The sequence below is a fragment of the Tenrec ecaudatus genome, chromosome 3, assembly GCF_050624435.1.
Source record: "Tenrec ecaudatus isolate mTenEca1 chromosome 3, mTenEca1.hap1, whole genome shotgun sequence".
Lineage (NCBI taxonomy): Eukaryota > Metazoa > Chordata > Mammalia > Afrosoricida > Tenrecidae > Tenrec > Tenrec ecaudatus.
The window spans coordinates 96,790,943-96,805,390 of NC_134532.1; positions in this window are offsets into that span (position 1 = coordinate 96,790,943).

The window sequence follows — 14,448 nt, forward strand, 5'->3', positions numbered from 1 at the left end:
CAGTGATAGCCTTTATTCTATGTGTTCTTCTTCTTCTTCATCATCTTTGAATCCCCGCTTTATGCATTTTAAACCGTTTTCTTGACATACCATATACGATTCAATACTACTGACATTATCATTCTCAATGTATGGTTGCAGTCAAGTTTTTAAAAAGATCTGAACACTGAACAAATAATCCAAGATGCTGGGTTATATGATGGAAGAATGGAGTACATTTCATTCTGCTTTACCTAAGAACGACGTGGGTTAGTGCTAACTGGACAGCACTAACAAGTGCCGAGGGAGTAATCTTCCAAGACCATCTCCAACTTGATAAAACACTGTCAGAATTCCTCTTCTACTCACAACGGGAAGTCAGACCTTCTGGATGACTCATGGGCAGCACCAAGGCTCTTCATTGTTAGGTGTCCTCAGGGCACTTCTGACGTAAGGAGACCCCAGTGTAACAGAACAAAAGATCGCTCATTCCTGCACCCTCCGAATGATTGTTGTGATTAAACCCATTGTTGCAACCACTGTCAGTCCATCTTGTCGAAGGTCTTCCTCTTTCTCAAGGACCCTTCTATCTGTTTGAAGCATGACATTCTTTTCCAGGGACTGGTATGCTCTATTAATATCCAAATCATGTGAAATGAAGTCTCTCCCTCCTTACTTCTTCCAAGACAGATTTGTTTTTTCTTTGCAGCGTATGGTACTTTTACGTAGTCCCGTTTCTGGGATGATCTGCTCAGCGTACAGATTGAATAAGTACGGCGAGAGGATACAACCCTGATGCACACCTTTCCTGATTTTAAACTGAGTAGGATACCCTTGTTTGTACCCACAACTGTCTCATGGTCCATGTGCAATTTCCACATGACCACAATGAAAGCTGTATTAGGCTGAGTTATCCAGAGAAGCAAAATAAATGATACACATTTATCTACCTAGAGAGAAATTCATATAAATAAAACGGCTCACACAGTTTTAGAAGCAGTTAAGTAGTCTGGTTTCATGTCCGTAGGCCAGATATTAAGCTGGCTGTTTCTCCTGATTTGAGTAGCAGTGGGGACTGAGGAATCCAGGATTTGCAGGAACATAGACTGCCGAGGCAAATGAATCCAAGGTCAGCAGCCAGGCTTCTGACTGGAGATGTGAATGAATCTATGTGAGGCTGGTCAGATGGTAGTTGCTAATGGCTCCTGTCAATATGGTAGGGCATTGGTTCAAGTCCAAAGAGCTAGAGGTTGACAAGTTAGATACTGTGTATTGAGAGACATTGTGTTGGACATTACACACAAATATGAGGACACCACTACCTTTCACTGGAAATATTTACATAAATGCACTTTAATAGGAATCATCCTGGTAGAAGTTAAATTTCTTTCTCTTCCATTCAATTTTACAGATTTTCTTTGTTGTGTCTGAAAAAGGGCTATTCTAACGCAACCATTGAGCTAACAAAAAACACTTAATAATTTCTACTCTCTTTCTTTTCCATAGTCTTTGACCTTCATCAGAAATAGGGGAAGAGTAAGCCTTGCTTCTACCACATATCTGTCAATTCACCAATACTGTGGTGGTTTGTGTGATTCTGTGATGCTGGAAACGATGTCACTGGTATTTCAAATACCAGCAGGGTCACCCAAGGTGAACAGGTTTCAGTGGACCTTCCAGACTAAGAACAGACTGTGAAGAAGGAATAGATTGTCCATTTATAAGGGATTAGCCACTGAAAACCTTATGAACGGCAGTGGAATATTCTCAGATATAGAATTAGGAGGGTGGTGCATATTCATAAATGTAAGAGGCAAGATCGGCTCTAAAGTGGTTGCTGTTAGGTACTCTCGAGCTGGTTTCTACTCACAGTGACCCTCGTACAACAAAACAAAACACGCCATTTTCCTGAGAGATCCTCAGGATAGTTCTTGTTTGAGACCATTTTGCAGCCAGGGTGTCAATCCATTTCGCTGACAGTTTTCTTTTTTGTTGATCTTCCACTTTACCACGCATGATGACCTGAGTAGGTGAGGGGAAGGCTAACCATTCTTGCTTCTAAGGAACATTCTGGATGTAGTTCTTCTCTGACAGATTTGTTCATTCTTCTAGCAGTCCATGCTATATTTAATATGCTTTGATGACAATCTACTTCTAAGGCATCAGTTCTCCTTTGACCTTTCTTATTCATTGTCCAGTGTTTGCATGCATCAGAGGCAACGGAAATACCCATGCCTGAGTCAGGCTAATCTTAGCCTTCAAAGTGACATCTTTACTTTGTTAGCATTTAAAACAGTCTTTTGCAGGAGACTTGTCAAACACAATGTGGTATTTGATTTCTTGACTGTTTCTTTCATGGACATTGATTGTGGGTTCAAGTACAATTAAATTCTTGGCAATTTCAATATGTTCCCTATTTATCATGATATTTGATATTTTATTTAATAAAAGTTTCTATGATTTTATAGCAGTAGTTTTTAAATAATTATTTTATTGGGAGCTCTTATAGATGTCATAACATTCCATAATTCAAATGACTCAAGCATAATTGTACAATTACTACCACAATCTGTAAACAGTTTCTTCTTGAACTCCTTGATATTGGCTTCCCTTTATCCCCTCCCTCCCTCCCCCTTCCCCCCAGGAATCCTTAGTGTTATATTATTATTATATTATATATATGTATTTATAGCTATGTCTTACCCCATCCAATATATCTATTCACCTACAATTCTGTTATTTGCTCCCCCTGAGTGGGATTATACAGTCATTATTGCTCTCAACTCATGCTTCCCCCCTTCTCCACATCTCTTCCCATATCCTCAGGGAATCATTGCTCTCATTGCTGTTTCTGAAGGGTCACACATCCTGGCATTCCTGCATCAAAATATATTCATTATACAAATGAAATGTAGGTATAACAATATTAATGAGGTAAAACATAAGCCTTAGTGTAAGGGGAGAAGGTCCACAAGGAAGGGATGCTAAATCCAGGATGCGGTATAGCACTTATGAAACACACAACTATCCTGTAGTTCTTTTACTATTATAGCTTTTAATCTTACCTTATTAACCTAGTTGGACATGTGTATGCTCATGTATATAACTAAGACCACTTGATGCACGAATGCCAAGATAGATAACCTTTCAGAAACAGTAAGGGAATAATGATTCCATGAGGGTGCAGGAAGAGGGGTGGGGAGGGGGAGCTGCTAGCAATTTGTATCCCACTCAAGGGGAATAAATAACAGAATTGTAGGTGAATAGATATGTTGGATGGTGTAAGACCTGTATAATAATAATAATTTATAACATATATAACATTAAGGGCTTCTGGGGAGGGGAGGGGATAAAGGAGAGCTGATATTAAGGAGTTCAAGAAAAATGAAAGTGTTTTGAAACAGATGGTGGCAGCAATTGCATAACCATGCATGATCTAGTTACGAATTGTTACACCATTTCTAAGAGTTCCCAATATACTGATTTTTTAAAAAAAGAACCAGAGGATAATTGTGTGTTTCATGAGCGCTCTACCACACCCTGTGTGGCCCTCCTGAGAGGGACTGTCAGATGATTTTGGGTCTCCCCTACATCCATGCCCCTTCACATTGATTTGGATGCTTGCTTTTTAACTTTTAATACCTCTGCCTGTTGACACTTCATGATCACACAGGCTGGTGTGCTTCTTCCATGTGGACTTTATTGCTTGCCTGCTAGATGGCCACATATTTAACTATAAGCCTTTAAAGACCCCAGATGCTGTATCTTTTAATAGCAGTACTTTTTAACTTACCCTCACATGTGCAGGTTCTACATGACTACAATTAAGTATTCCAGAATTCCCATTCTTTGCAATGTTATCCATAGTTTATTATAATCCATACAGTTGAATGCCTTTCAACGTCATTAAGACACTTAAACATCTTTTAAGTATTCTCTGCTTTCAGCCAAGATTCATATAATATTAGCAATTATGTTCCTTCTTCTATGTCCTCTTCTGAATCCAGCTTGAATTTCTGGCAGCTCCCTCTTTTCTTTTTTATTAACGACAATATATAATTGATCGAGGATTCACAAAGGTGGAAGGGTGGAAAAAGGAGGGAAAAATGAGGAGCTCAAGTGCTCAAGTACAAAGAAAATGTTTTGGAAATGTTGATGGCAACATATGTACAAGTGTGTTTAATATAATTGAATGATGGTTTGTCATAAGATTTGTAAGAGCCCCCATAAAGTGATATAAAATTTAAAACAAAATTTTAATCATTTTTATTAGGGGCTCATACAACTCTTAATACAATCCATATATACATCAATGTAAATGTGTAAAGCACATTTGTACATTCATTGCCCTCATCATTCTCAAAACATTTGCTCTCCACTTAAGCCCCTGGCATCAGGTCCTCATTTCCCCACCCCCTGCCTCCCTCATGAATCCTTAATATTTTATAAATCATTATTTTGTCATATCTTGCCCTGTCCAACGTTTCCCTTCACCCACTTTTCTGCTGTCCGTCCCCCAGGGAGGAGGTCACATGTAGATCCTTGTAATCGGTTCCCCCTTTCAAACCCACCCTCCCTTTACCCTCCCAGTATCACCACTGACATCACTAGTCCTGAAGGGATCATCCTCCCTGGATTCTGTTTCCAGTTCCTATCTGTACCAGTGTACATCCTCTGGTCTAGCCAGATTGCAAGATAGAATTCGGATTATGATAGTGGGGGTAGAGGAAGCATTTAGGAACTAGAGGAAAGTTGTATTTTTCATCATTGCTACATTGCACCCTGACTGGCTCATCTCCTCCCTGAGACCCTTCTGCGAGGGGATATCCAGTGGCCTACAAGTGGGCTTTGTGTCTCCACTCCGAACTCCCCCCCTCATTCACTATGATAAGATTTTTTTTGTTCTGGCGATGCCTGATACCTGATCCCTTCGACCCCTCGTGATCGCACAGGCTGGCGTGTTTCTTCCATGTGGGCTTTGTTGCTTCTGAGCTAGATGGCCGCTTGTTTACCTTCAAGCCTTTAAGACCCCAGATGCTGTATCTTTTGATAGCCAGGCACCATCAGCTTTCTTCACCACATTTGCTTATGCACCCATTTGTCTTCAGCAATTGTATCATGGAGGTGAGCACACAATGATATGATTTTTTTGTTCTTTGATGCCTGATAACTGATCCCTTCAGCACCGCATGATGACACAAGCTGGTGTGTTTCTTCCATGTGGGCTTTGTTGCTTCTGAGCTAGATGGCCACTTGTTTACCTTAAAGCCTTTAAGACCCCAGATGCTGTATCTTTTGGTAACCGGGCACCATCAGCTTTCTTCACCCCATTTACTTATTCCCCTGCTTTGTCTTCAGTAGTTGTGTTGGGAAGGTAAGCATCATAGAATGCCAATTTAATAGAAGAAAGTATTCTTGCATTGAGGTAGTGCTTGAGTGGAGGCCCGATGCCCTTCTACTACCTTAATACAAAACCTGTACATATATGCATATAGATCTATTTCCCCATCTCATTTAAAAAAAAAAAAAGAAAATACCACAGCTTGGGCCAGGCACACCTTAGTCCTCAAAGTAACATACTTACTTTCCAACACTTTCAGGAGATCTTGTGTATCAGATTTACCCAATGCAACTCATCTTCATCTTTTGATCTATTGACCACTGCTTCCCTGAGCATTGATTGTGGATCAAAGCAAGATAAAATCTATACCTAGAAAATCTTTTCTATGTTTTTCTTGCTGTTTTTACCTATTGGTTCAGTTGTGAGGATTTGGTTTCTTTACATATACAGAAAGATGAAATACTGATCTTCACCAGCAACCCAATTCATCCTCACATTCAGCAAGCAACGTGGGTCACTTACATATCACAGGTTGTTAATGTCTTCCTCCAAATTTGTTGTGTACTTCCTCATATAATTCAGCTTCTCTGATGGTTGATTCAGCATACACATTGAATATGGTGAGAGGATACAACCCCAATGCATACCTTTCCTGACTTTAAACCATGCAGTAATACCTTGTTCTGTTCACCCAATTGCCACTTGATCCATGTACAGGTGCCACATGAGCACAATGAAGTGTTGTGGAATCCCCATTCTTCTCAAAGCTACTCATAGTTCATTTGGGTCCACATAAAACACAAGTAAACATGTTTCTGGTACTCTCTGCTTTCAGATAAGATCCATCTGACATCAGAAACGATAACCCTTGTCCTATATCCTCTACTGAATGTTCCCTCAATCAGGTACAAATTCAACATTGACAGCACTGGTTTATGAGCATTACCTTCATTGTCTAATTGACATCTCCAAGCATACCTGCTGTACAGCAGATGGATTTACTACCCAAATGAAGCCAGCCACCTGGATTCAGATTCACGGTGAATCCACATTTCACAGAATAAGTGTACTCAGGATTTCCAATGACTTTCAGCTCCCTTTTATTGCTGCAACTACTTTTCAATTATCTTCAGCAAAATCTTACTTGTCTGTGATATTAATTACATTGTTTGATAATTTCCATAATATGCTGAATCACTGTTCTTTGGAAAGGGCATAAATATAAATCTCTTCCAGTCAAGTGGCAAACACAAATCAGTTTTGTGTATTACCTGGATTTGTTGAAGTCTCTCAATAAGTATTTGGTCAGTTTCTGGACCTTCCTTTAACACCATTGGCTTTTGATCATATGTGATGGCCTAAAATGAATTAATGTTCTTTTAGGTACAATGATTCTGTGTATTTCTTCCATTAAAATTTTTTTTTTTTACTGTGCTGTTGAATAGTTTGCCCATAGAATCCCTCCATGTCACAACTTAAGGTTTGAATATTTTCTTTAGTTCTTTCCTCTTGAGAAGTAATGAACATGTCTTCCTTTTTCATTTTCTGACTCCAGGTCTGTACACATTTCATTCCAATGCTTCACTTTTTTGTTTTGTGGTGCCTTTCAAAATCTCATGTTCAACACTTTTATTTAATCATTTCTTCTATGTACTTTAGTCACTCTGTTCAATAGCAAGTTCCAGAATTTCTTCTGAAACCCACTTTGGCATTTTCTTTCTTTCTTGTCTTTTAAGTGACGTTTTACTTTCTTCGTGTATGATAGTCTCGATGTCCTCCTACAACTCATGTGATCTTCAGTCATTAGCGCTCAGTGCAGCAAATCTGTTCTTGAGGTGTTCTCTAAATTCAGGTGGAATATACTCAAGCTCATATTTTGGCTGTCATGAATTTGTTTCAATCCTCTTCAGCTTCAGTCTAAACTTGCAGGAGTAGTTGACGGTCGATTCTGCAGTTGGTCCCCATCCTTTTTCTGATGATACTGAATTTCTTTCCACAGATGTAGCTGAGTTGATTGCTAAAATTTTAAATCTGACAAGGTGCACATAAATGCTTTCATTGTACACATTTAAGCTACTGAATAAAGTATTTATTTGCAAAAGAGAAGTCATCACTCTCACACAGTTGTATTATCACATCTCCAGTGTAATTTCTACCAAGGCCATACTTTCCAACTATTGTTCCTTCTTTGTTTCCAACGTCTGCAACCCAGTCGCTATTGTCATTGAATTAGATGTTTGATCTATCTCAGACTGCAGAAATTGATAAATATCCTCAATTTCTTCATCTTTGGGTTGGTTTATTGTTGTAAATTTGAACAAGACCCATAATAACTGTTGTTTCTTGTATGTGTATGGATCCTGTCACTGTAGCATTGTACTTCAGGATACATCTTGAAATAATCTTTTAGATAATCAATGTGCTATTATTATTCTTCATTTTGACATTTTAGACCATATGACTTGCTGACCCAAAATAGCCAGTACCAGTTCCTGTCAGTTCACTAAAGCCTAGGATATAGGTTGTCATGTGTCTCATTTCATTTTTTGAAATATTTTAATTAAAATGTTAGGTCAATATTTTCATAATCTGGTGCCGTATGTCTTGACAAGTATTCTGAAACTCCTCTTATACTCACTTAATCTTGGAAAGTAAAGTTACTAACTGTAGGTTCTCTGTACAATAAGAATGTTCTAAATTTCTATTATTTGATATAGCTATATTTAGCCTTTTATAATACTTAAAGCATAGGTTTATACTTGTTCATATTCCTGTTCTAATTTTTAATGGGTGTTTGCAACTATTTCCCCTCTTTTTGATTCTAATCATCAGAAAAGGAAGAAGCCAAAGTTTTACTGCCTTTTTCATTAAGTTTGACTCAACTTTAGGGAGGTAATTCTTTGCCAGGCCAAATTGGCTTTAAATTTAGCCACCTATATAGCACCCAACAACATAACTGTTTTTTGAACCTCTTTGTTATGAAAAGCCAGTTACTATGAAGTTGGTGTGGAAATTTGCCCTCCACCAGAAGAGGAGCAAAAGGTGTATCTATCTTTGTGTGTGGGGGTTGACTACAGTCTGGCTTCTTCTCCCAACTGTGTTACTTGAGTGGATTCTAACCAATGCGATGTTTTGCATGTCTTCTTCTTCTCTAGCATTACTCTCTTCTATACAAAGTTTCTGCCTTGCTCCGCAGAGGTAGGAAGGACCTTCATTGGTTCCTGTTGAACCATCGCAGTTGTTTTTATCTTAGACATTTGAAATGGACATTTATCCCTAAAATAGGAACTACGCTCTGAATTCCTCACAAAATAGAAATCTTTCCAACAGCTTTTGAAGGCAGGGTTATCACTGTCGACAGTGGTCATGTTTGCTGTTACTCATGGCTGCCCTCAGGATCTGTCTCCTCAGAGTTGCATACTTCTGCCTTGGCTGTGACTCGTGTGTTTTCTTCAAGTTTTCTATTTAATGTCTACTTCCTAATCCTCACTCATTTAAGTTGCCAGCTATTATTTCTTCTTCAGGCAATCCAGTTCTCATTATTGCTTCCAATCCATGATGCTTTAGAAAATAAGTAACACGGCTGGCTAGAACTACATTGAAAGAAAATGTCATCATAGAATTGAAGGAAGAGAGCCCACTGTAGATGAATATCATGGCACATTTCTCCACTGAGGGGAGATTCAGAATTCTTCTTAACCCAGCATTGAAAGCGGGCACTTCTAATAATTCAGCTCATGGGACAAAGTCTGTTTATTATCATCTGCACCATGAGATTTTGCATACCAACTTTGGTCATTGAGGATATTTTTATTTACTCTCTGGATTTTGGTTGTTTTAGAAAAATGAGTTTGCCCTTCAGTTCAGATCAGGTCAGTTTGGATGGCAAAGATCCTCTTAGATGGCAGTATTACCTTATTAAGGATCTCTGTTATACCTTACCTGTTAAGAGCCTTATAGATTAATTCAAAATTAATTGACTAATTGTATTAGATTTTTTATTTAATCATTTTTGGGGGGCTCATACAACTCTTAACTCAATCCATACATCAATTATGTAAAGCACATTTGTACACTCATTGCCCTCATCATTCTCAAAACATTTGCTCTCCACTGAATCCCCTGGCATCAGCTCATTTCCCCCCTCCCTCTTTGCTCCCCCCTCCATGAACCCTTGATAATTTATAAATTATTTGGTCATATCTTACACTGTCTGACATCTCCCTTCATCCACTTTTCTGTTGCCCGTCCCCCAGGGAGGAGTTTATATGTAGATCCCTGTAATTGGTTCCCCCTTTCATCCCGGTAATGTTAACATGAGTTACAAAGTCAGCAGTTTGAACCCACCAGGAGCTACACTGGAGCAAGATGAGGCTGTAAGGGTTTGACGTCTCAGACACTCAAATGGGCAATTCTAATGTGTCCTATAGGGTCACTATGAGTCAGGAATTGATTCCATGGAAGGAAGTTGTTAATTATGTAAGGGATATATGCAAATCTTGAAGAAAGGTATTTTAGTGTATAAAGTCCCCGTGTGATACAACTAGTTTGTACCCAATTACTAACCTAAAGATTGGCTGTTCTAAGCCACCCTGGGTTGCTACAGAAGACCTGGAACTACATATGTGAATATTACAGACTAGTAAACCCTATGGAGAAGCACTACTCTAAGACACCTGGGATTAGCTGTAAATCAGAATCAACTTCACAGTATTAGAAAAAGTCAGAAGATGCTTCATTCAGTGTTAATATATTAGTTCTATGTAAATTAATTTATGATTTTTTAATTGTTGTATATAAAATCTAGTGAAGTTCACATGGCCATTTTGGTTTTTTTTAAATTAATCATTTTATTGGGAAGCTCTTACAAATCTTGTAACAATCATCATTCAGTCGTATTCAGTAGACTTGTACATATGTTTCCATCAACATTTCCAAAATATTTTCTTTCTACTTGAGCATCAGGACCTCTTTTTCCCCTCCTCCTCCACTGGTGAATCCTTGATCAATTATATATTATTATTATTTCATGTCCTACACTGTCTGTTGTCTCCCCTCACTCACATTTCTGTTATTTGTACCCCTCAGAAGGGGGAGGGCTATATATCCAACCTTGTGACCCTTTCTTGCAACTTCCCCTACTCCCCACCATCCCCCTACTCTCATGTTATCGCTACTGCCACTACTGTGGATTTTATCTGTCCTGAGTTCCAGGTGTTGAGACCTCTGAACTGTACAAATGTATTCCGGTCTAGAATAAGGCAGAACTAGGTCATGGTAGTGGGCAGGGGCAGGGCAGGGGGGTTGTTGAAAGCATTCAGGAACTAGAGGAATGATGTCTGTTTCATCAGTGCTATACTGCACCCTGGTTGAATCATCCCTTCCTTGTAGCCCCTCTGTGGGGGGATGTCTAATTGTCTACAGATGGGCTTTGGGTCTCCACTCCAACCCCCCTCTTTCACATCGATATAACTGTTTGTTTTGGATCTTTTGATACTTGATACCTGCTCCCGTCAACACCTCATGATCACACAAACTGGTGTGCTTCTTCCATGTGGGCTTATTTGCTTCCCTGCTAGATGGCTGCTTGTTTAACTTTAAGTCTTTAAGACTCCAGATGCTATGTCTTTTGATAGCTGGGCAACATCTGCTTTCTTCACCACATTTGCTTATGCACCCATTTTGTCTTCAGTGATCGTGTTGGGTGAGTATCAGAGAGAGCCAGGTTATTAGGACAAAGTGTTCTTGTATTTAGGGAGGCCTTGGGTAAAGGCCCCAAATCTTTCTGGTATCTTAATATTTAACATATAAATATATGTACTTTGGCATTGGCCTCTATCCCTTTTATTATATATTTACATATATACATGCATATAGCTATACCTTTATAAATAGCTTTTGCCTCTTAATTCTTAAAAAACAAAACAAAACCAAGCCCCACCACTAAAATAAAAAATTTAAAACCCCAAGGCTCAAGACAAATGACTTGCTTAAGGTCACATGACAGTAAGTGATAGGATTTGCCCCCAGATCTCACTTCCATATTAAATTTTCCCTCTGTGTTAGCATTGCTACAAATTAGTGTATATTTTGCTACTTCCTCCTCTTTCTCTCTTCTGCCCCTTTCCATTTGCAAGTATGGAAGCTATGTGAGAGGTACAGAAAATGTACTCAAAGTCTGGTACCACCAATGGGAGTATTACCAATCTTATGAACAACCATTCTTTGACCAGTAATCCTACTGCTAAAATTTTATACTAATGGGGTCCTCAGAATTTTGTATATATATTTATATGCAAACATATTTGTGAATTACAGCACTATTTATAATAATTGTGAATTATCTAAAATAATGTAAATTCAACTGATATAGGCTTACAGTGAACTTCTACACAGATATTAAACATTATGTTTTAGGCCAATACTTAATTATACAACTCATTATGAAGAGAAAAAAATAAAACAGGTAAAAATGTACCCCCAAAAGAGACTAAATGGGCATATACCAATTGCCATCTCTAGCTAGTGAGATTATATGTACCCTTTCTTTGTGAGCTTCTCTGTATTTCTCAAATTCTGTACAGGGCTTACCTCAGAGATACTGCAGGATTGATTTCAGATCACCTTCATAAAGTTAATAACATGATAAAATGAGTGACGCAGACTTTTTGCTTCTCAGTATACATTAAAGGTATGTTTACACTCTAGCATAGTCTATTAAGTGTGCAAAAGCATTACTAGAAAGCTTGAAGCACTGTGAGAATTGCCAAAATATGACTCTGAGCCAATGGAAGAGAAATGAAGTTGCTTACTGTCGCATGTTTGCTGCATGGCTTGATGCAGGGCTGCCTCACACACCTGAAATAGTGCAGTGACCATCACTGTCTGCAAAGCACAGTACACCACAGTCTACCTGGAGCTACTGTCTTGTTTTGTAATAAGAATGTTTTATATTTACAAATAAAATCAAGCTATCATCTTTTAAAATATATTTAGGAAAGGTGGAGCAATGGTTTCTGTCAATGGTAGACCCAAAACTACTATAGAAAAAAATAGAGAATAAGCTGTTAACTGAGAACTTAAAAACAAGGTTAGGCGTGAAGGGGAATTTGATGAAGAAAACCTTAAGAGAGGATTTCAGAAAATTCATGAAAAAATTTAAAAAGTGAAATGTTTCTATCAACTTTTGAAGCCCCGTCATATATGTGAATGATAATTATTTTCATGAGGCTTTATGAAAGGCATTTATTTTGACAGTGGATAAAGTTTACATTTTTCTTTACATTTCAAGGCATACTTCTCAATTGTGGTGGGGCTGGGGAGTAGGAGGGGGTCTCTGAAAGTCAGCCTTGGCAAATGAGCAATCTCTTTTGTAGAAAGCTTCAGGGACTAGGCTGCCCTTTTAAAAGAAGCTGGATTGTCCTCGACTCTAAATTGATGCACAAGAACTCTCAATGTACAAAAAAATTAAGTTCTTCATGAGACACATACAGGCAGAAAAACTGTTGATTTATTTTGTAGTGAACCAGAGTAAAGGTTGTGGAATGAGACACATGGATGTGAAAGTGCTTTATAACAAACCTACTGCCATTACGGTCATTAGATAATCATATTCCCTCTCTAGTACCTGCTTTGTGACTTGTCACAGAGGCCTTAAACTCACACCGAAGGAACATGCTCAAAGGTCTTGAAGGTACTTCCTTCTCGCCACAGCGGGTGAGATGTCTCAGCTGCCAAAAGCCTGCCGTTGGTGACAGTGATTGTGGGCATCACCCTGAGCACACTCCACATCTAGGAGCACAGTGCGACTGAACCCCCCACTGGTGCAATCGGTGCCTTACTTTAGCTACGGAAAAGCGTTAGGAAACATCCAGAGCTCCAGTGCTTTCAAAAACTCCACGAAAGCAGTTTAAAAAACTTGAGCAAAACCCATCTTTTGTAGCTACTGTGTGGAGTGGGTTGTTTCACAAAGTCCTTAGAAATTCTGAAGCTGTTCAAATAACATATTGACTAGATGAGGCTGAATGAGGCCTTGTCTGACTGATCTCTACCACTGATACAGTGAAGTGAGAGGAAGTAGTACGGCTACACGCTAATTCAGCTTTCTCTACATATAGCCTGAGGGCATAGAATTTGGCATCACTAACTTACAGTGGAAATAGATGAGACTATAAAGGTTCAAGACCCTGAGAAATCCTGAAAATAGACTTCGGATTTGGGAGACAGGGCTTGGCACCTCATCAGACTTGATCAGAAAAGAATACATAAGGGTCAGCAGACAGACCTGGAACTATCTATTGGGTTTTTGTTTTTTGGCTCGTTTGTTTTCTTTCCTTGTTTGTTTGCTCTATGTCTATCTATATAAGGTAGGCAGGATGAACAATCCCGAGAAGAAAACAATGGGACCGGCAGTTCCAGGGGACATGGGAGAGGCGTGGGAGGGAAAGGAGCCTGGGGAGCCAACAAACTCAGGGATAAGGGAACAATAAGAGATGTAAAATTGATGGTGAGGAGGGCGTACAATGCCTAGTGGGTTTGATCAAATGCAATGTATCTGAGAGGAATTACTGAGAGCCGAATGAAGGGTGAGCATGATAGTGGGACAGGAGGAAGATGAAATGAAATACAGGGAAGAACTAGAAGGCAAAATCTATTTATAGAGGTATACCTATATGTATGTATATATGTAAATACACTCATTTATAATGAAAGGGATAGAGGCCAACAATGTACACACATGTATATGTTAAGTATTAAGATAGCAGATAGACTTTGGGCCTCTACTCAAGGCTTCCCTAAACACAAGAATACTTTGTTCTATTAATCTGGCATTCTTTGTGCTAACCTTCCTGACACAATCGCTGAAGACAAAATGGGTGCATAAGCAAATGTGGTGAAGAGAGCAGATGGTGCCCGACTACCAAAAGATATAGATAGCATCTGGGATTCTAAAGGCTTGAAGGTAAACAAGTGGCCATCTAGTTCAGAAGCAACAAAGCCCACACGGAAGAAGCACACTCGCCGTGTGATCATGAGGTATCGACAGGATCAGGTATTAGGTATCAAGAGGTCCAAAACAAACAATTATATTGATGTGAAAGAGGAGGGGTTGGAGTGGAGACCCAAAG